Source organism: Leptinotarsa decemlineata, unplaced genomic scaffold, assembly GCF_025532065.1.
Source record: "Leptinotarsa decemlineata unplaced genomic scaffold, Ldec_3_MD MMD2_tig00000035_RagTag_RagTag, whole genome shotgun sequence".
Taxonomy (NCBI): Eukaryota; Metazoa; Arthropoda; class Insecta; order Coleoptera; family Chrysomelidae; genus Leptinotarsa; species Leptinotarsa decemlineata.
The window spans coordinates 2,667,076-2,691,503 of NW_027412540.1; the positions used below are offsets into that span (position 1 = coordinate 2,667,076).

At 34.6% G+C, this 24,428-nt stretch overlaps 1 protein-coding gene across 1 annotated transcript in view; it reads right to left on the bottom strand.

Moving 5' to 3' along the window:
* The window catches only part of LOC141480959 (uncharacterized), a 202,422-nt gene that overhangs the window by 175,206 nt on the left and 2,788 nt on the right, over positions 1-24,428 (bottom strand). The gene's annotated exons all lie outside the window — the stretch shown is intronic.

The following is a 24,428-nucleotide window of genomic DNA, read 5'->3' on the forward strand; positions in this document are numbered from 1 at the left end:
ACTGGAACAATTTCTATCAAGTGTTTCTATTTAGGTAGACAAACCAAGCCACCATACAGACATTTTTGAACGTTATCGACACTTGACTATGCCCTGGTGTCCAGAATGAAAGAAGTTCAAAACTTGTAACTGTAAATTTACAGGTATAATTATTCTAGAATCTTTCGGTAAGAGATTTTCACAAAAGCTTATATCATGTCTGTACTGAAAATATGGGAGCAACTCGAAAGAAACATCTTTTTTTTCTGGCCACCCTGTAATTAAATATTCTTTCAATTTTTCACATATGGGATCACTAGATTGCTCATGTATAATTTTTGAGAGAAAATGGTCTTCAAGTGGAAAATTTTTCACTATCAATTGAACATGTGCTTCTATTTCAGAAGCGAATTCTTCAGCTTCAGGTAAAGTTTTCAGAGGGTTCCTCGACAGTGTGTCAGCCACAACCAAGTTTTTTCCTTGAGTATATAAAACTGAGTATTGATATCACATTAGCTTGATGCGAAACCTTTGTAGATGAGGTGTTAGATCATCTACGTTTTTTGATTGCAAAATTTGTATCAATGGTTTATGATCTGTTTCCAGCACAAAATCCAAACCAATTAGATATTCTTTAAACTTCTCACAATCCCAGGTTAGCACCAGAGCTTCTCGTTCAATTTGCGCATACCGGCTTTCAGTGGATGTGAGAGTACGAGAGCCATAGGCAACTAATTCTCTTTCATTCTTCGCATTTAGTTGCATCAGTGCAGTACCCAATCCATAAGAGGAGACATCTGCACTAACAATGACCTGCTTACATGGATCGAAAAACGCAGGAGTAGGTGCATTGGATAATAAATATTTTAATTTATCTAATGATTCCTGCTGTAACTTTCACCATGAGAATACAACATCATTTTTCAACAGCATGGTAAGAGGTTTAAGTAAGGATGATTTATTTGGCACAAAACGAGCTGCAAAATTGATCATTCCTAGTACTTGTGACACTTCTGTTTCATTAGTAGGAATAGGAAAATTTTAAATAGCTTCTACTCGTGATGGATCAATAGCAATGCCCTCTTTCGAAATAACGTGTCCTAGAAAATTTAATTTCTGTACGCCAATGAATCATTTGGATTCGTTTAGAGTTATGCCCGCAGTTATAAGACGAAATAGAACTTCACGCAGAATCTCATCATGTTGTTCTATGATTGGTGCATGTATTAATATGTCATCTATATGAATAATGACATTATTAATGTAATTGAGAATTTTCGAAAATTTCATACATATTCAGAGGCACAGGAAATTCCAAACGGAATTCTGCGAAATATAAAACGCCCAAATGGAGTTATGAAAGTAATAAAAGGCTGAGATTTGTTTGAAAGTCTAATTTGATAAAATCCAAAATTTGCATCGAGTTTTGAAAAAAAATTAGAGCCTTGTAATCTGGCAAGAGAGGTTTCAACTTTTATAATTGGAAAATGTGACCGAAGAACATTCTCGTTGAGTTGTGTATAATCACCACAAATTCTCACCGAGTCACCCTTCGGAACCACTACTATAGGTGAAACTCAGGCTGTGTGTTCTTCTACTTCCTCAATGATACCTAATTTAATAAGTCTGTCTAGTTCATTTCTCAATTTACTAAGTAGTGGAATAAAAACAACTCTTGAACTTGACTGCACGAACGGTTTGGGATTTGGAGTTAACTGAATATCAATTTCATCCTTGAAATTACCCAATTCGTCATATACGGTGGGATATTCTTGAGCAACATTAACTTTTGAACTATCTCTAGATTCATCAACTACAGTCATTAGATGATCAGCTTTGGAGTGCAAAATATCTAAATCAAGAATACCTGGCCTCCCAAGTATTGGGACTTTTAAATGAAATCATCCACTTGGTGAGTTTTTGTAGTATCTGCACATTTAGAGAAAAAGAGATTTTTTCATGCACATTAAAATTTTTACCATCAGATCCAAATGTACAATTATTACAATTTGTGATATTTTTGAGTATTGATTCCTTCAATAAATGAAAAGGGTAACAGATAATATCAGCTCCAGTATCGATTAGAAAGGAAACTTTAGTATCAAAATAAATTATCTCCAAATTTATCATCCACTGATTTTTATCATTCACATAAATCTTCCCTACAGTATGAGCAATTTCATTATGAATTTGGTTAGAAAGACCACTATGCCAAGACATAGTCCCTAAAAATGTTCTGGAATACCTGCTGCTTCTAGGTTTCAGACTTCTCATTCTGCAAACTTTTTCCCAATGACCTTTAGAAGAGCATTTTCTGCACACGGAATTTCTGGCACGACATCCTGTACGTGAATGAGGTTTAAGTCCACAGTATTCACAAGCTCCAGCTGTGAAAGAGGTGTGGGGTTGTGAATAATCGTTTGACGCAGATCCTTGATGATTTGATTGAATTTTTCGGAGTAACCGATTAGCGACTGCATGAACCATTCCTTCATGCCTCAGAATACTATTCTGTTGGCCCTGGATTTCAGACTGTTTAGCACCGATGATAGCATCAGCCAGTATCAGATTAGCCTGTAACTGCATCCGCTCAGAAGTCTTCGTATCTACCATTCCTACTACAATACGATCTCTTATGAGTTGATCCTTGAGAACATCATAGTCGCAGTGTTCTGCAAGAGCATGCAGAGATGTAATAAAAGCATCAATGCTTTCTCCTGGTCTTTGAGTGCGAAAATTTAATTTATATCTCTCAAATATTACATTTCGGAGAGGTACAAAATAATCTTTGAATGCTTTCAGCGTATCTTCGTATGTAGTTAGTTGTGTCGCAAAAGTCAGTGACACCTCTTCTCTTTCTTCACCCATCACATACATGAAAATATCAATTTTCCTGTTATCAGATTTGGATGATAGGCCCGAAACTGATATATGTAGTTGAAAACGTTTCTTCCACTGCACCCACATCGCCGAAGTTGAGAAGGTGAACTTCTCTGGAGGTGCCACGTGCATCGAGAGGTTAGAAACCGAAACCAGTGGTATGACAGAGCTTATACTTCGTTCCATTTCAAAAAATAATTTGTTCGATATCACTTATACCACTGTCACCATGTTTTGTTATTGATTAATAATCGAAGGAAAATGAAAATTGAAAACCTTTTAAATACCGATGTATCACTGTTAGCAAACAGGTATATAGATTATTGATATATTGTATTGAACTGAACTGTTCAAAAGTTTGATATTCGCTAAGTTGAAAATTGTGTTACTGTATTATACTATTTGTTTTCGTATTTTTATTTTAAGGAGAATGAAAATTGAATACCAATTTAAATACATATGTATCGCTCTCATCAAGCAGGAATACAAACGATTGATATATTATATTAAACAGAACTGGTTGAAAGCTAAATACTCTTCGACTGTGTCTTTGTATTGTATTATAGTGTTTGTTTTTTTATTTCATTTTAAGTATAATGACAAATTATAATAAACATGTTCAATAACATTTACGATTGAATATGTTCGTAGTCGAATACCTTTATAGGTTATTCATTCTATATTTTTATTTAACTACTTGTATGAAGTATATGCCCATTCACACCAAATTTGTATCTCGAAACAAGTATTCACTTACTTATCTAGCATCTAGTTATTTACTTGACCTTTCAATTTGTACTTCTCTCAACTAAATAACATATATTATTATTATTTGGTTTAGGCATTGATAACTTATCTCAACAATAACTATTAGTATTTATTTCAAAGGCTCTATCCATCGGATAGTTGCACCGATAGTCGAGCCCAGAGAGAGCGCGAGGTGCCAAGGTCCCTTTAATGACAGCTCCCCTTCGCCGTGTTCTGAACTTGCCAAAGGTATCACATCATGAATGATAGAACAATATCTTCAATGGCTTTGAGTTTTTCATTATCTACTCTCATACCCTCTTTACTGAAAATATGACCCATATACTTTACTTCGTTGTGTTTGTACTGAAATGTTTGTTCATTAAATATCACCTCCTTTTTTCTAGCCCTATCCATAACTAATTTCAATGGTTTGTCATGTTCTTCTAAAGTATCACAAGCAATCAACAAGTCATCAAAATATATCATTACATTCTCAATGTTCCCAAAATTTTTATAATTCATCTTTTGAAAAGATTCAGGAGCCGAATTCAAACCAAACGGTAGCCTTAGAAATCTGTAACAGCTAAAAGGAGTTGCAAAGGTGGTTAACAAACTAGAACTCTCATCAAGTTTTATTTGATAGAACCCGTCTTCGAAGTCCAACATAGAAAAATATTGTTTTCCTGACAAGTTAGAACTCATTTCGTTCAAATTTGGAAATTCAAAGTATTGCTTTAATAAGTGCAACAAAACTTATTCAAGTCTTGTGGATCCAGAAACAATCGCAATGATTCATTTGGTTTTTCAATTATTACTAAATTATTAACCCATTCACTTGCTTCTTCAACTTTAGCTATTATAGTTTGTTGCTCTAACTCATCTAATTTTTTTCTTTAATCTATATTTTATAGAAAGTGGAACACGTCTACAAGGCTTTGCTACGAGTTAACTGAATTTTACAAATATCAGAAAACCTACCAATTCCTTCAAAAACATCCCTATTTTGAGCAATTATTTTTTCTTTATCTCTTGTCTCCTGACTGACATCAACACTTTCTGACTTTTTTATCAAGCCTAAATCATAACATGCTGGTAAACCAACTATTGGTTTAACAACCAAATCTACTACTTGAAATTCCAATTCAAATGATTCTCTTGGGTGTTAGCTTTGTACCACCATACGCTTCGAGTACTATAGCACATTTCTCTAATTTATGACATTTTTTACCTGTGCATAAAACATTCAGAACTCTTTTTGGGCAATACATTCACCTCAGAACCAGTATCTATCTTGAACTTTATGTTTTTATCATGCACTACAAAATTTTCAGTCCATACCATTTTATGTTTGGTTTTGATCTCACTCACCTTTCTCAAGCTGTCTACAAACAAACTGTCAAATTCAAAATTATCTTCACCTCCTTCTCTCTTGACAACTTCTTTTATGTTTCTTATATTCTTCCTTTGAGAGCTTTCACCTCTATTTTCGAAGTTTCCACATCCACATATTAATGGTGGAAAGTGTACTATTTATGGTGTTCTCCAATATTTGGAGAAAGTCTCCCTTGATTAGCAGTAGTAAGTCGTCCGCATATGCCAGCAAACGGCATGGGAAGGATATGACATGGAACAACAAAAGTAAGTAAATATTAAATAGAAGAGGACCAAGCGGGGAACCCTGTGTGAGTCCCTTCGAGGTTAAACCTGGTCCGTGGACAGTACCATATCGATCTATTAAATAATTATGTCGGTTATCTAATATTCGGAATATGAGGTTTGCCATCTCTGATGCTACTCCATATTTCAAAAGATATTTATATAAAGTGAATATGTTGACATTATCATAGGTTCCCTTGATATCTAAATACACTGCAATGACGTTTTGATTTAAGCTGGAAGCCAATTGTACATAAGGGGTTAAAAAGTCAGTGCAATCCATCGTACCTAAATCTATGCGAAACCCTGTTTGGTATCTGGAAGGAAGTTGGTTATGTTCGAACAACCACTCTGAACGTGTTTTGATCATTTTCTCTAATAGTTTCAATCCACAGGAAGCCATAGCCAATAGCTGTGTGAATAGAGGCTTTTTTAATGCCAATCAATTAAAATTCTTTCCATGAACACGGTATTGTGTCACCCTGTAGGAAACCATTATAGAATTGAAGTAGTGCGAGTTTCAATTTCAAAGGTAAGTGTAGAAACATAGCATATGGGATGCCATCTCTCCCTGGTGCAGTTACTTTCTTGAATTTCAGTGCCAGTCCAAGTTCTACTAGCGAAAATGGCCGAGTGTGTGTGGTATTAGGTTGAAGTTGAAAGTCCGGTTCCACATTACAAATGGACATTTGATCTAATAGTGCAATTGCTGTTTGTGCATCTGGCGCATCGTTGGAGTTGTATTTTTCAGGTTTTTTGTCGGAATAGCTTCGGATTATGTTCCATACGTAAGAGATGTTAGAGTCGCGATTTAGGGAAACACAAAATATTTGAAAACTTTTTTCTTTTTCTTTCCCAAGAAACGTTTTGTTACCGCTATTGTTTTTTTCGCTTCTATATAATTCGTAATAGTTGGGAATAGTTAAAAGTGTTTGATGTCTTGTTTTTTTTTGTGGTGGCTTGGGTACACTCATTGTCCCACCAGGAACATCTCGGTTCCTTTAAAGATTTTGGGTGATAGGCAGGTATTGTTGTATCCGCTACAGAGTTCATTAAATTAGTTGAAGAATCATATGAATCCAATGTTTGTAGGTCTGCTAGAATATCCGCTTTCGCAAAGACTCTAACTTTTCTCGTATTAATGATATATACTTGTTCCTCTGTGTTATTATAGATGTATAGGGTAGAGTATTGATCGCTATTACCACATTCCTCCATTACCTCCCAAGAACATTTTGGTGCCATTGCACCAGACACCATACATAAATCCACCGGACTTGATTTTCCAGAGGGCTTGCAAATCTAGTACCTTCACCCGTGTTTGATACTACCTATTCGTCACCGGCCAATAATACACTCAATACATTTCCATTAAAATCACTCGAGGCACTACCCCATAAGGGATGGTGTGCGTTAAAATCCCCCATCCAAATTATTGTTCCTCGCAAATGATGTAGTAATCTAGTAGCTTGGTCTATAGAAAGATGATTATTCAGGGGGTTATAGGAGTTTACTATATTTATGTTATCAACGTTGACTATTAAAGTTTGGCATTTATGATCATTCAATTCCTGTATGTCTACAATGGAGTAATGTCAGTCATTGCGAACGAGGATGGCAATACCCCCATATCCATCCTCCCTATCAATTCGTATAGTATTATAATTTTTTAAATTCAAAGTATACTCTTTTTGTAGCCACGTTTCGTTCAATAGGATCACATGTGGCATGTGATGGAAGTAATGGAAAACTGTTGTTGAATTGGGATTGATTTATACGCTGTTTATTGGTACCCATTGTTGTTTTTTTAATTGCCCCCGTATTTACTGTGGTCTGTGAAGTTGGTTGTGAAGCTATACCATTCGGGGGTTGTGGATACAGCATCTGGATACAGCAAAACTTTGTTCAATGCATTTCTGTCATAGCCTGTTCTATGTTCTCTATTACTATGTTTGTCCCCTCCTATGCTTTGTGCATATGATCTTTAAAATCTTTGATTGTTTGCGTTATTTCTTTGCGTTGCTCTACTGAAATATAATTATTATTGAATTATTATTATTATTTTGCAATATTGGATAATCGTTAGCTTGTGGATTATAAAAAGTTGGTTATTTTGGAAAGTGTTTGACAGCTTCATAAAAAGAAATATTTTCAAAAGTAATTTTCTCCCAATTTTTTTTTAATTTCAAATTCCTTGCATATTCTATTGTTGAATTTATTTTCAGTACTTCCACAAAAAAGGCATTTCATGTTTTATATGTCTCTTCATCTATGTGACTTTGAGTACAAGAAAAACATTTTTGTTTACCTTTGCAATATTTTTTAATGTGTCCATGAAGGAGACAATTGAAACATTGAATGACTGGAAGTATATAAGGAGTTGTTATGTAGGTTATAAAGCAAATGTCAACATACCTAGGAATGATAGTTCCCTCAAAAGTAATTAAAATTGTCGATGCAGGTACGTATTGGATCATTCGATCTGTTATAATGCGTCTGTTCATTCTTTTGACACTTTTAACTCTATAAGGGCTTTTAATCATCATTTTCAGTTTCTCTTCTGAGTAATATGTAGTTATGTTCTTTACTATGGCTTTGCAGGTTACATTACTATTAGGAATATATAATTTATATCCTAAAGTTTTTAGTTTTTCGTTCAAGACTAGAGAATTGGCACTTTCACGATTATAAAATTCAACTCCTATATTATGTCTACCTTTGATTTTGAACTTACTTACATTTGACAAATTTCAGATCACAAACTTCCTTATCGATTTTAAGATCTGAATATCGTCCAAGACTGACTCTAGATTCCTTATTAGTTTCTACAATGACTGTGAAGGGATCTGCTGCACCCTCATCATTTAAATTTATTTGATTTTCTTAACCTGATTCCATGTCACTTGTAGCACTGTAGGATTGTCTTCTATTTCAATATCTTGTGTTTGTGTAAAATTGGCTAATACATTGCTTTCAGAGTTAAAGTTCTTGATAGTTCTTGATAGCGACTGGCGATCTGCCTGATTCATTATTTTCCATACCTCATCATCAACACTATCCCTGTTAGTTAAATTAATATGGCTTCCTTCATTATCAATATGAATTCGTTTCATGGGGGAAGATGACTCTTCCCCCTCTCCCTCTAACATGTCTACAGTACTTCAACACCTTTCTCCTCTTTTTTTTGATAAAAAAAAGAAAGGTAGAAAAACTACAACTAATTATTTAATTTGCAGTTATATGAAATTCCCAACGATGAATCAAAGTATTAAAATTCAAATCTGTTTAAAAAAATCTGTTTTTAAAATCTGTTTTTCCGTTAATCAGCTGTCGCCCCCATACGAACGACAACTCTCAGAAGTTGAAAAACTTGTGCGAGCTAAGGACTAACGAGGTCTTACCTTTCAACGTGTGATTCCTAACACGCTTACAGAATCATTCCAGCTTCAACCAGATAAATTCTCTCGAGAAAAATATCTGGTCGAGGCGGGAATCGAACCCACGATCTTCCGAACGTGAGTCGGGCGCACTACCACCGCGGCCAATTCCACAATAACCCAATAGAATAAGGAAATTAGTACAAAGGAAATAGAAAAAGATATTGCACACCTGATTCGATGTTGACATCTCGACAATTCAATAATACAGTTACAACAGTATGCATTAATCGCCATGCTGTATCTTCAAGCCAGCTGTCACAAACAGCAGTGACTACTAATACGTCTTAACTACTACCTTTGTATATAGACTAACCAAGTAGGATAATGTACGTGTATTTCCTATTCGACACAAAGTCGAGCACCATCTAGTCAAAAAACGGTATACCTATTGAATTTAGTGACCGTACAGATACGACCCGTAGTCACTACATTCAAACTTACAAAGTTGAAGCAGAGCTGGACTCCGATAATTTAATGCGAATTGTATTCAAGTGAAAATATGGAAATCCTTACATTTATTGAATCATAAGTTACTGAGATTTCAACATATCGAGAGACTTATTGCTAGCAAATATATCTCTATCATAAGGACATAACTGCAAAATGGTAGTTATGAAACCTTGGATATCAAGAATAAAAATATTTAGAGTATAGTTTGTTTATTTGTTTGTGGTAAAAACGATATTCAATGATTGAAATGCCTGATTTGTCATATCAAATCAATCCCTAACAGATATTTCATTTCAAAATCATTTTGAGGTAGTGTATTATCTTCATTTTCAAGTGTTGGAATACTACCATTATTTTTATATAACGAGTTTGGAAGGTGAACCTTAAAATACTAGTATGATAACCTCAGTGAATAAATCACACGACGGTCTTTCCAGTAAGTTATGGTAGTTTAACAGCCCGATTCTTTTGAATAAGGAAGAAAAACTTTCTCATTAGTCAGTGGGCTATGCTTGAAGACTGGCAGTAAACAAATCTAAAGAAATGAACTATTAGTGGTATTAGCCAGGGGAGTAGTTGTTTTCTGATAGACGTCAGACCATTCAACCTACTGTACAGGTATATCCAAGACTGGCTAGAACATTCAAAGTTTATTTCTTGAGATTCGTTAGTAGTAGATTACAGCGGTTTCTGGGCCTCCCCCCCACCACTATGACGTATTAAATCCTTTTTTTTTGTTTAGTAGAATCAAGGCGATGTGACCTTGAAGTGTCTGGTGCATGGATTATTCAGAATTTTTTTCGTATAAGATTTTATGTGTGTGACATAATGACGTAATTACATTTGGTTGGTGTGTGTGTGTGTGAGAATGCACGGTACATGATTTATCATGTGCGTGTCTGTGTACAAACAAACGTCTGCATACTTCAAAGATCCTCCAAGTAATGAATGTTCCATCGGTGTGAGCCCACCAAGTTAGTGGTATGACGTCACAGCAGCAACCGTTCAACGGTAGGAGAGCGAGATGTTTACTCCACGGCGTGTAGCTGAGTAATGCGTATTCATCGGTGTGTATTTACCTCTCTCGATGCGATAGATATGCCGTAACGGATCGCTCTACCCTCGCTGTCGATGGTGATGCGCAGGCGGCGAGGACTGTGTTGGCGTCTGTCCTCTACGATGGCCCAACGACCGCTGTCTGTTCGTATCGACTTCTGTTAACGCGTCCAGCTGAGTGGTGGGCTTGGCTGTGACGTCAGGCATCTCTAGTGGGTAACAACTAGCTATGTGTACCTTTTAAAATGTAGCACGGATTCATAATGGTGGTGACTCGCGCTGTTCAGCATAAAACAAATGCCAGGCACACTATGAAATCAGTAGACGAATATATCTGCAGCAGTTAGTAATTGGTAGAGTGTTATTCAGTTTGTAATAGAAGGAAGACTGTGAGTGTATTTTTCTGTTGGAAGTTGTTTATAGTTTCATAAACATTTTCATCATGTCCGTTTCAGAAGTAGGCTAACATGAAATCAATAATTTGATTGTACAGGAGGTTGAAATACTAGAGCAAAAGGTCTTATCATCATTTATGATGCACTGTTTGGAACCTTTGGTGTAGTAATGAATATTACTGGAGTTTTTTCCCAACACGAAATCCTTATTTTTAACACCTCGACACGTGTTTCGATCACCAAGTGATCATCTTCAAGAGGAAAATTAAAACTGAAGATGATCACTTGGTAATCGAAACATGTGTCGAGGTGTTAAAAATAACGATTTGGTGTTGGGAAAAAACTCCAGTAAAATACCTATCATCATTGCCAATTGATGGAGTGTACATAATTAAGAATACGTCAACTTATTCTACAAGGTTTGGTAAATCAACTGTATCAACCTTGAAAGATGTAAGCAATGATGAATTATTCAAAACATGGCTACCAAAACGTATTTCGTTGCAATTCAGTGATGATGATATAAGTTGTATTAACTCATCGGGTGGTAAATATACGATGGTGTATCTAGGTCAGAGCCCACAAAGTTTTGCTGGCATGAAAACGCGATCTCTAGTCAAATTCGATATGATTGAATAATAAAAGTAATTATTTATAGTGAATTTCTTTTTGTTTTAATAATATTCATATCAGATGATGATCGGGTGGTAAATATACGATGGTTTAGATGATAATTATATGGAAATATGAACATTACTAACTTAGCTGAATACACTCACTTTATAACTACAAATAAAATGTGAATGTGAGTATTATATCATGGAAACAAGTTGGATGTTGCTTATTGTTTTTTTTATTCGATTTCAGTTCCACCAGCATGTGGATGCAGTATGCAAGTCAAGATTGGATCGATGTTGTGGATCTCAAATCATCGGTTCAACATTAGTCGACTGAATTGGAGGTGTTGGGTGATAGAGCCAAACACGCAAGCATTTATGATATGAGTATATGCTATGATGAAAAACAAATCTAATTGTGTCTTCGTGATGCTGAGAACTATGGGAGTGGTGCAAAAGTTTGTAATACATTTTTGGATAATGAATTGGAATTTTGTCAACTTCATGAGGTTATGATTGAACTGAACCTGTGAAGATTCCTGTATAGTCTCCAACCATACTTGCCAGAATGGATTATTCATCACTTTGAATTAAATGATGAAAATCGAGAGGAAATTGAAGATGGTCGCGAAAATGATGACTATAAGAAAGAAAGTTATTTTAGATAGTCTGTATGTTCCTGTAAATTATAAATAATGTCAAATAAAAAACTGTGTATGATTTTCATGTTTTATTTATTTAAATCCCATTGTATACAATTGAAAATGATTACAAAACAATGAATATGTAAATATATATATATATATATATATATATATATATATATATTTGTATTTCTATATTTCTATCTTTTGGTAACCAAGTGTTGCCCATCCTTACACTTGGCTGCACCATACTGATGATGGGCCAAAAGCCCGAAACAGGTGTCTATGGTTTGCTATTTCATGAGTGCTATGTCCGATATTAACTTATGTTTCTATATCAAGACACTCAATAACTTTCATATTTGTATATTTTCCTGGACCCGGATGTCACGCAGGTAGCTATAGCTGCCTCCGTGGTGATTTTGATAGTTTTCTTGTGAACACGAGATCTATCAACTGAAACCACAAATGTGCGGTTGGCTCCTGTTGGTGGCTTCGTGCATTTGTATTTCTATATTTCTATCTTTTGGTAACCAAGTGTTGCCCATCCTTACACTTGGCTGCACCATACTGATGATGGGCCAAAAGCCCGAAACACGTGTCTATGGTTTGCTATTTCATGAGTGCTATGTCCGATATTAACTTATGTTTCTATATCAAGACACTCAATAACTTTCATATTTGTATAATTTCCTGGACCCGGATGTCACGCAGGTAGCTATAGCTGCCTCCGTGGTGATTTTGATAGTTTTCTTGTGAACACGAGATCTATCAACTGAAACCACAAATGTGCGGTTGGCTCCTGTTGGTGGCTTCGTGCATTTGTATTTCTATATTTCTATCTTTTGGTAACCAAGTGTTGCCCATCCTTACACTTGGCTGCACCATACTGATGATGGGCCAAAAGCCCGAAACACGTGTCTATGGTTTGCTATTTCATGAGTGCTATGTCCGATATTAACTTATGTTTCTATATCAAGACACTCAATAACTTTCATATTTGTATATATATATATATATATATATATATATATATATATATATTATTACATTATCCAATTTATATATATATATATATAAATTGGATAATATATATATATATATATATAATATATATATATATATATATATATATATATATATATATATATAAATTGGATAATGTAATAATATATATATATATATATATATAGCGATGGGTAGTCTTGACTGACTAGTTAAGGAGAAATACGGAATAATGTTGGGGATGCAGTCAAAATTGCTGGGCTGTTGTTTAAAGAATACTCTTTGTTATATGGTCGAGCTTTCGAAAATGTTTATTCCCTTTATCAAGACATCTATAATAAATTGATGACATTGAAGCAAAATTGTAAAACAATAGATAAAAAGTACTTACTAACTTGAGGTTATAGTAAAAAATCGAAAATTTCACAGAGAAACACAAAAATAGTCCTTTTCATTATGTAGAAAAGTGTCACACATTAAATTTTTATGGTTTAAAGAAAATATATATATAAAACTTATTCAGAAATAACATTTAGGGGATTTGAAATTTTAAATTTTATTTTAACGGCCATGCATGGCACTTACTAGTGGCGTGGTAGCAACTAGAAAGAAAGGAAACAGGAAATATCTGCAAATTGATAATTGACATTATGACATTTGAAGTTTAAAATTTGAAAATTGACAATATAACTAAACCAGGATTACCAAAAGGTATACCAAACAACAGTGTTGACACTAGCAGTCTCAAAAAGTATCTGAAAATGGATACAGTGCTGCCAAGTACTCATAAAAGAAGTGAGTAACAAGACTCAACACTACCTCCAAACTCACACACTATCTGTTACTTTGGGAACCTGGGGGAATCAGTTCCAATTTCAAGATATAATTATAAATATTACTGAGGTTGTTAATCTCAGTATTTTTGTTCATGTTGTTTGTATTCCTTTTGATAAAGAACATTTCTTTAAACAGCCGTTTCTGTAAATTACTTTCAGTACACAATACTCTAACTTCGGTGTAATTCATTGTGTGTTTTGTGTTGATGACATGTTCAACCAATGCACAGGTAGCTTTGTTCATATTACAATCACTTTTATGTGACGTTATACGTCCTGATAAAATTCTAGATGTTTGACCAACATATGTCTTATCACATGTATGACAAGGAATTTCATATACTACATTAGACTTTTCTAGGGTTTTCAAAGGAGTTTTAATTTTGGAAAACAGACTATTCGTAGTGGTGACAATGTATTGAGCAAATTTAATATTTTCACTCTTGAAAACGTTCAAGAGCTTGGGTGTTAAAGACTGAAAATATGGTAAGGTTTTGAAAAATAATGAAGTTGGAGGTATATCTCCACTGTTTGATAAATTTAAATTATTATTATTTATGGGATTAACTAAATTATTTGAAACAGTAGTCACTGTGGAAAAAGAGTTGAAAAGTAATTTATTCAAAAGGATATGAATTCTCAAGGAGAATACCTTTTAGTTCTTTTATACAATCATCTTTGAATAGTGGATGTGTCAGATTGATCACCCTGTTTTTCATGGTGAGGACTAAATTTATTTTCATCTTTGTAGGATGGTATAAATGGTAGTTCAGTAACCTGTTGCTTGCGCATGGTTTCCTGTACCATCTTGTTCGTAGAACGTTATCTGTGTTTCTGCACACTCGCATATCCAAGAATGGTAAACTGTTGTTACCTTCCTCTTCAGCTGTGAATTGCAGATGTTCGTTGTAACTGTTAAACGTTGTTAATGCTTCATCAGTTCTCCCACGAGGCACAGATAGGATCAAATCGTCCACATAGCGTTTAATGAAAGGAATATTAAAAGGGATTCTATCCTTTACATTCATAATTAAGTCATCTAGTACAAAGTTTACTAGAATTGGGGAAATGGTTGACCCCATTGGGGTACCAAAAATTTGTTTATAGAAAGTGTCCTGAAAAACTAGGACATTAGAGTCAAAAATCAATTCTAAAATTGATTTTAAATTTGGAAAATCAAGCATACAATGCTGAGAAATGATATCCCAGTGGTTTTGTAGGCTATTAATTATTACATTTAAAGGCAAATTTGTAAAAAGTGAAACTACATCGAAACTCACTAGGACATAGTCTTCAGGAAGTTTATAATCATTAATAAAATTACTAAAGGAAATTGAATCTTTCACATAAAATTCGTTGTCAGTGTTATATGACATTGACAAGATATTGGCCAACCATTTAGCCAGTTTGCTGTTAGGTGAGTTAATTGATGACACAATGGGTCTCATCGATAGTTCAGGTTTGTGTACTTTCGGTAATGAGTAAAATCTAGGAATTACTGCATTATAGTCAGCTTTTTGGCTGTGTTTTCATCCACCAATTTATCCTTCTTAATCCTAGAAACTATTTTGTTAGCTTTTTGTTGTAAGTTGCTGACTGGATTATGATTTAACTTTTTATAATATTTAATATCACTAAGTAATTCAAAACTTTTAGTAGAGTAGTCCTCTTTGAACATTATGACCGTCACATTGCCTTTATCACTTCTTACTACATAGATCTCAGGATGTTGTTTTAAAAAAGATTTACATTGATCAAAAGTTTTTCTTAAAAAATGGTAATTATCTGAATTTTTATGGAGGAAATTTGTAATAATATTTGTGCATTGAGCACGATAGATATCTTGAAAGTTTTTATCATTATTGAATAGTATATTTTCTGAATCTGCAAGAAGGTTAGAAAGTTTAATTTCTTTAGTTAAAGGACAAATTCCAAATTTTGGACCCAGAGCCAGAAAACGTTTAATGTCAGAAGGTATTTCAACGTTTGTAAGGTTCTTTATCCATTTTTCTTGTATTTTAATAGAGAGAAATTCATTGTTCTGGAGATTGTTGAATTTAATTATGTTTTTATGTTTTATTTTATGGAAAAGTGTATTATATTTTATGGTAAGCCTTCGTTCATATTCTTCGAAAGTGGAAACCGGCAACGTGGCAGATAATATTCGCTTAAGGTTATTTGAAACTCTTTCTAAATTTATGAGCTCACTGAAAGTGATTTTAATTTCTAAGTTTAAAATATTTTTCCTCAACCTGTGATTGAAACTCTGCACGGATCGTCCAGTTGTTCCTCCTCGGTGGTGTAATAATGTTGTCACGTTTCCAATGCCATTCGTTACGTGATTTGGAAATATGTGGTACTTTCTACATTTCAGCAAGAACAGCTTTCTGTTTCTCATCGATGCCAACTTGGTGTTCGTTTTTGCCCATGTTTTCATGTGTGTAACTGTTTGTAGACCAAACTGCTGTCGGATGTTCATGAAGAACCCCATGTCTAGAATTTATAAAGCGATGGGTAGTCTTGACTGACTAGTTAAGGAGAAATACGGAATAATGTTGGGGATGCAGTCAAAATTGCTGGGCTGTTGTTTAAAGAATACTCTTTGTTATATGGTCGAGCTTTCGAGAATGTTTATTCCCTTTATCAAGACATCTACAATAAATTGATAACATTGAAGCAAAATTGTAAAACAATAGATAAAAAGTACTTACTAACTTGAGGTTATAGTAAAAAGTCGAAAATTTCACTGAGAAACACAAAAATAGTCCTTTTCATTATGTAGAAAAGTGTCACACATTAAATTTTTATGGTTTGAAGAAAATATATATATGAAACTTATTCAGAAATAACATTTAGAGGATTTGAAATTTTAAATTTTATTTTAACTCTTTTTCCACAGTGACTACTGTTTCAAATAATTTAGTTAATCCCATAAATAATAATAATTTAAATTTATCAAACAGTGGAGATATACCTCCAACTTCATTATTTTTCAAAACCTTACCATATTTTCAGTCTTTAACACCCAAGCTCTTGAACGTTTTCAAGAGTGAAAATATTAAATTTGCTCAATACATTGTCACCACTACGAATAGTCTGTTTTCCAAAATTAAAACTCCTTTGAAAACCCTAGAAAAGTCTAATGTAGTATATGAAATTCCTTGTCATACATGTGATAAGACATATGTTGGTCAAACATCTAGAATTTTATCAGGACGTATAACGTCACATAAAAGTGATTGTAATATGAACAAAGCTACCTGTGCATTGGTTGAACATGTCATCAACACAAAACACACAATGAATTACACCGAAGTTAGAGTATTGTGTACTGAAAGTAATTTACAGAAACGGCTGTTTAAAGAAATGTTCTTTATCAAAAGAAATACAAACAACATGAACAAAAATACTGAGATTAACAACCTCAGTAATATTTATAATTATATCTTGAAATTGGAACTGATTCCCCCAGGTTCCCAAAGTAACAGATAGTGTGTGAGTTTGGAGGTAGTGTTGAGTCTTGTTACTCACTTCTTTTATGAGTACTTGGCAGCACTGTATCCATTTTCAGATACTTTTTGAGACTGCTAGTGTCAACACTGTTGTTTGGTATACCTTTTGGTAATCCTGGTTTAGTTATATTGTCAATTTTCAAATTTTAAACTTCAAATGTCATAATGTCAATTATCAATTTGCAGATATTTCCTGTTTCCTTTCTTTCTAGTTGCTACCACGCCACTAGTAAGTGCCATGCATGGCCGTTAAAATAAAATTTAAAATTTCAAATCCTCTAAATGTTATTTCTGAATAAGTTTTATATATATATATATATATATATATATATATATATATATATATATATATATATATATATATATATATATATTTTTCTTTAAACCATAAAAATTTAATGTGTGACACTTTTCTAATAATAATACAAAGTATGCTAAAATGAAGTCGTAAACAAAAAGTACAGTACCTATATGGAAGTTTAAGTCACAATTGTGATAGCAGATATTTTTTCAAAAGAAATATCAAGTTCTGTAGATTCGTGGTGTTTTCAAACTAACAAGCTACTCTACTATGAAATATCGAATTCATTCCATATTTTGTATGTACATAATACGTGTGGAATAATCACGTTTCGTGTTGATCAGTTATCTGAATCTCATGAAACTCAACATTCGAATGTTTCAAATTCTTCTTCACAGCTAAACTGTTGAGGAGTTTCACTGATAATTATAATTTCATGGGAGAAATTCTTTAACACGAATCTAAATTTAGCTGAAAAAACGTACATCGGAAAAAATATTTACTATACTAATAAAAAACAAACGAATGAACTACAAAAACGGCTGCACATGATCAGGTGAAAAATATCCAGGGAATAATATTTCTTTCACAGATGTTGACAAAAAAACCTTTTAGAAAGTTTTGATAAAAAATGAGAAACTGGAATGCGATTTTGTTTTGTTGAGTGGTGCGTTGTCATATGACTATCATTGTATTGTCAATATTCTATAGGATATTTTGAATTTTTTTGATATGGCCGAACAGTTTACATTCAATGAATATGCAGATATGCATGTATTTTATGGACGAGCATTTTGTAATGCTGCAGAAGCTCGTCGTCTGTATTCCGAGCATTTTCCCAATCGAACGGTACCGTCAAGAGAAACATTCGAGCGTGTCGATCGCAGCTTGAGGGAGACAGGTATGTAATAATTGATAATTAATTCGAGCACGTTGTTTTATTTCGATATTATTGTAGGTACAGTTTTGCCAAAACGAGGTGGTGAGGGCGCTCCTAGGACTGTACGTACCGTTGTATTGGAGGAAAATATTTTGGAAGCCGTCGCTAATGATCCTTCAATGAGCATCAGAAATCTATCAGAACAGTTCCAAACATCCAAGTCCACTATTCATAGAATAACTAGGGAACAACTGCTCCACCCATTTCACATCCAGAAGGTACATGCCATGACACCTCAAGATTTTCCAGCACGACTGGAATATGCCAATTGGTTCATGGATAGGCAAAGAGAGGATATGACTTTTATTAATCGAGTTTTATTCACTGATGAAGCAGGTTTCAGTAGAGATGGAGTTATCAACTCTCATAATCTCCATATATGGGCCGAAGAAAATCCCCATGGGATATTGCAAACCAAACACCAACGGAAATTCAACGTGAATGTTTGGGCTGGTATCATAGGGAACCATCTTATAGGACCATTCGTTCTACAGGACCGATTGAATGGAGAACGTTATTTGGAGTTCATTCAGAACGATTTGAATGGACTTTTGGAACATGTTCCATTGCAAACCCGAAGAGATATGTGGTTTATGCATGATGGCGCTCCTCCTCATTTTAGTTTGATTGTGCGTGACCATCTGAACCATATTTTCCACAATAGATGGATTGGTAGAGGTGGGCCATATTCATGGCCATCGCGGTCTCCGGATTTAAATCCATTGGATTTCTTTCTGTGGGGGCATCTAAAAAGCCTTGTTTACGCTACACCTATTCACACAAGAGATGCATTGTTGAATAGAATAACATTACATTGTGAAGCCATACGAAACGACCCTGGAATGCTATTTCAAGTACAGAGAGAGTGTCTTCGCAGACTAAGAAAATGTATAGAGAGAGAAGGTGGTCATATCGAGCAGTTTCTGTAGCGGATTTTTCATTTCTGTTTGCTCTTGAGGCTCTTGAGTTTCGTTAGTTAGACGTGTTTGCATTATAAAAATTCGTTATGAACATTTTACCTACCATTTCCATTTTCCTTAAAAACTAATATTTTCGAATAATGGTAGACATCTCAGGATAAATGTTGTTGAATTAACGTTATCATTATTATTTCTGCTTTGATAATTATTCATTTCAAATAATGGTGGACGAGCGGGTTTGATGTCGTCGAGTGAAACTACATTTTTATCAAGACTCGTTGCTCCGATCTACTTTCCACACAAGTACTTTTATTCATAAAATTGTCCAAGTAACCTCAATTTGTTGAAAAATATTGAAAAATATCTGTCATTTCAAAGTTTTGGGGTGTGGACCATCGGGGGTAGTCCGTTCCTGACTTTTAGCAAAACAACTGATTCCTGCATGAAAGCTCATCGAAGGAATTCATTTGTTTAGTCAATTACCAAAATTTGGATGATTTTGAATATTCACTTGAAAAGTTATTAAAGAAAAACATTTTTCATTTTGTAACTTCGAGGGCCCGTTACTTGGTAACGAAGGATTTTAGGAAAAAAAGTTATATGAAGTACTGGTGATATTTTGACTCCATCTATACATTCCCGAGAGGAAAAGAGGAAGTCCAGGGACACCCTGTATATATATATATATATATATATATATATATATATATATATATATATACATGAAGTAGAATTAAGAAAAAATAACAGTACATGATATATGTCAGTTACAAATGAAAAAAAGATTAGGAAACAGTGTCAATATCTGCTGTGAACTATCCAATGTATTGTATGTTAAAACCGTATCATGCAAAATTAATGCATGTACTTTAGTGTTGTCTGGAAACTTGAACTTCCTGAGTAGATGAACAAGCTTGATCCGGGCTCACTTCAAGGTCGTGCGTCGCTGGTAAGTATTTCAGAGAGAAACTTAAGTGAGTGGAAGAGAAAAACGTGTGACGTCATCGACGCAGGATGGAACGAGTATCGTAGCGATTCAAGCATGGAACTCGGCCCCCTTGGTAGTCCGCCTCACCTATCAGCCACCTTAGTACTCCGCTCTCAGTCCCCTTGGGACTCCGCATAACCGCTCAGGCCCCCTTGTCACGCGATTTTAATTTAAAAAAAGTTTATAGTTATGAGATTAGAACCTGAATCGTCCGCGTGGTAGACATTGTCCTCAGCCTATACACCAACGTAAGATATTGAAAGTAACTGCGAATGTTGGGTATTTATAGCGTTAGTTCTGTCGGGACCAAAATTGACTCATTCATTATACTTGACAGCATTTTTTTTATTTCCGTAGACTGTAATCATCATTATCATGCTGAAGATAGGAAAATATACTTAGATTTGGGAAATAATTAATATTTCATGTAAAGATGAGTATGTGTGTGTATGAGCGAGAGATGCATGTGACGTAATCGAGGCAAAGAGAGATGGAGATGGTATCAATGTTTTACGTTCCTATCGCAAACAGATGTTGTCGGTTATAAAATATGTCGTTGTTTATTAGGCAATGTAGTGTTGCCGATTTGAAAATGAAGGGTTAGGAATACGTCTGTGTACGGGGTGTCTCAAAATACATCATTAAAGGAAAAACATGACGTCAAAGTGTACAGGGAGCATCAAAATACATCATTTGAGAAAAAAACATAACAGTTCCACAAGGTTGTAAGTTTTCAACGTGCGATTCCTCAATGTTACGAGGTATCTCAAAATACATCATTGAAAACAAACATGGTGTCGAAGTGTACAGGGTGCGTCAAAATACATCATTTAAGGAAGAAACATAACAGTTCCACAAGGCTGTAAGTTTTCAACGTGCGATCCCTCAATGTGTACAAGGTATCTCAAAATACATCATTGAAAACAAACATGACGTCGAAGTGTAAGAGGTGCGTCAAAATACATACATCATTTGAAAGAAATGATATATAACAATTCCACGAGGCTGTAAGTTTTCAACTTGCGATCCCTCAATCTGTACAAGGCATCTCTAAATGCATCATGCAAGAAAAAAACATGTCGGTTCAACAGAAGTCTAGCGTTCCGACATGTCAGAAGCACACTTAGTCTCGTATCTTTGTTAACCAAGTTAGCATCATCAGGAGAAGAAGGAGATGGCACCAAAGATGTCGAGGAGTTACGTATTGTGGAGTTAACATTTGAAAATAGGGGAAGCGAAGTATTCGACCGTTTTACGAACGTTTCGACCGTTTTTCGTGCCAGCGTTTTGCGTGCGATCGTTTTGAGTGCGTTTTCGACCGTTTTCCGTGCGTTTTCAACCGTTTTCCGTGCGTTTATCTGTTATCGTTTCATGGTTATTGTCGTAACGGTTTTTCTTGTTTCAATATGACAGTCATTCATCATTAAACGCGTTCCGCTAACCAAGTAAGCATCATCAGGAAATGACTAAAGTCCATGCTTTGTCATATGAAGATTTATTTTGCGAATTATCAGACTCTTGAACGGAACCTTGTAGAACACTCAACCTAACTTCTGTTACAGAGTAGTGTCGGTCAGCCAATCAGAATGGAGAAATCAAATATCAGTAGAATGATTATGTTAGATGAAACTGAACTGGACAATGAGGGTCGAATAACAATAATAATAGTGATAAATCATTAAAACTTTAATGATTTATGGAAATTAATGAGTTACAGAAAATGATAGCGCGACTGTCAGAAGTTGTATATTCGCAAATAATGATCGGATCGTCGCGTACAGAACGTCAAATGAAAGGATAAGAAATGCAGAATTCATCGACAAAGAAAAAACAAAGATGGCGCAACATGTCATAAAGGCACTAAGTCACAATTTAGTTCATGATAGCACATCAAATGAAAGAGAAACGAATACAGAGTGTACCGACATAGAAAACACAAATATGGCGTAACGAATATAATATCCAACGCCTAATGTGAAATAACATAGGAAGAATTGCAAATTCGACAAAAATCATCGAAAAAACTTGGAATTGAAAAATGTTGGGTTATGAACAACTAAAAGTTCATTCCAATTGCAGAAGCTTGATGCAAAACGCAGAATTTGTTCTCAAAATAATGGAAAAATCTTTGGATACTGAAACATATATATTTGGATTCTTTAGGGTGAGAAGGTTTCGAATCCATCAAAAAACGATCACTTCCGGTTTTCACTTCCGGTCCTCCGATTTCGATGATTTCGACATCAATGGATTCGTTTAGAGGTCATGAAACATAATTAATTATTTTTCGTAGCCAAAAGGGCCTTATAACCTATTTTCATTATACTAGCAGCAACAGACCGATGTGGGTACTCATTTCAAATGATTCCATTTGTAGATTATGAAAAGTATAACAAACAGCGTCTAATGTGGAATAGCATAGAAAGAATGGCACATTCAAAGAAAATCATTGAACATACTTGGAATTTAAAGTTGTTGGGTTATGAACAACTACGAGTGGAATCTAATTCCTGAAGTTTGATTCAAAACTCAGAATTTGTTGACAAGATAATGAAAAAATCATCGTATACCGGAACATATGGCATTTTTGGATTCCTTAAGGATTTCAAATGATTTGATTTGTAGACTATAAAAATATAATATCGAGCGTCTAATGTGAAACCGCATAGGAAGAGTTGCAAAGAGTATCATTGACAAAACTTCGGATGGTCACGTACATCATATCAAATGAAAGAAGAACTGCAGAATTCATCGACAACGAAAAAACAAATATGGTGCAACATGTCAGAAGGGCACTAACCCACATCTTCATTAATGATAGCTGAATCTCAACGTGCAGCACATCCAATGTACACGAATGCAGAACTCATCTACAGAGAAAAAACAAATCTGGCGCAACATGTCAGAAGGGCACAAAGTCACATTTCCGTTAATAATTGTCGAATCGTCACGTACAGCGCGTCAAATGAAAGAGAAGATATGCAAAATTCATCGACAGAGAAAAAACAAAGATGGCGCAGTATGTCAGAGGGACACTAAGCAACATCTTTGTTAATGATAGTTGGATCTCAACGTGCAGTACATCAAATGAAAGGGAAATGGATGCAGAATTCATCGACAGAGAAAAAAACTGAGACGATGCCAAGGGGACACAAAGTTGTATCTTCACTAATAATAGTTGCATCATCACATGTAGCACTTCAAATAAAAGAGGAAAAAAGCAGAATTCATGTGTTTGTTGCGCTATTCAAATCCAAGGTGACATGAATCAATGTCAACGCTGAATAGGTATCTAACAAAGACTCTTGATTTTCTTTTGTTTCATTTCAGAATATGTCATCACTAATTTTTATATTCATACCCAAGGTGACATTGATCACTGCCAATGCCAAATTCGCAACCGGAGATACGCAATTCTCAAAGCGACGAAACAAAGGCTCTTTGTTTCATTTTGAAATATGTCATCACTTATTTTACTATAAATACGGCATGCATGGCGAAATGAGTTAGTTGCATCCGTTGAAAGTGATACCAATGACAAGTGCACCAATTCTATTTGAAAGTAAGTGTTTTAAGTTTGACTTTTTCCTCAGATGAATTTATTCAAATGTAATTTAATCGAAAGTTGGTGAGAATTGTTGAATCATTTGATTTCCAAAATTTTTCTCGATATATATATATGTTGAATGATTTCAGTCAAATGTTTTACATGTCGTTCTAGTATTCGCATATATTGTTATAATCAAAATATGAAGCTTTCATCTTTTATTTTTCGCAGATGGATTTACAGAAGTTGAATGCCAGTTCGATCGTGAAGAGGAAGCCAAGTATCAAAGTAGCAGATTTGCCTGTGGAGATGCCACAGAGAATATTCACCGCCAAAATCGTGAAAAGTGAATTTGGTGAGGCGGTCTTGTTGGATTTGGGAGATATAGTATCATTTCTGCCACACCGAGTGACGGAGGAATATCACCCCCACTCACAAGAATTTTCATCAGGAAATTACGCTATTGTGTTCAAAGGGTTGATGGACATTGGAAAACCGAATCGTATCGTTTC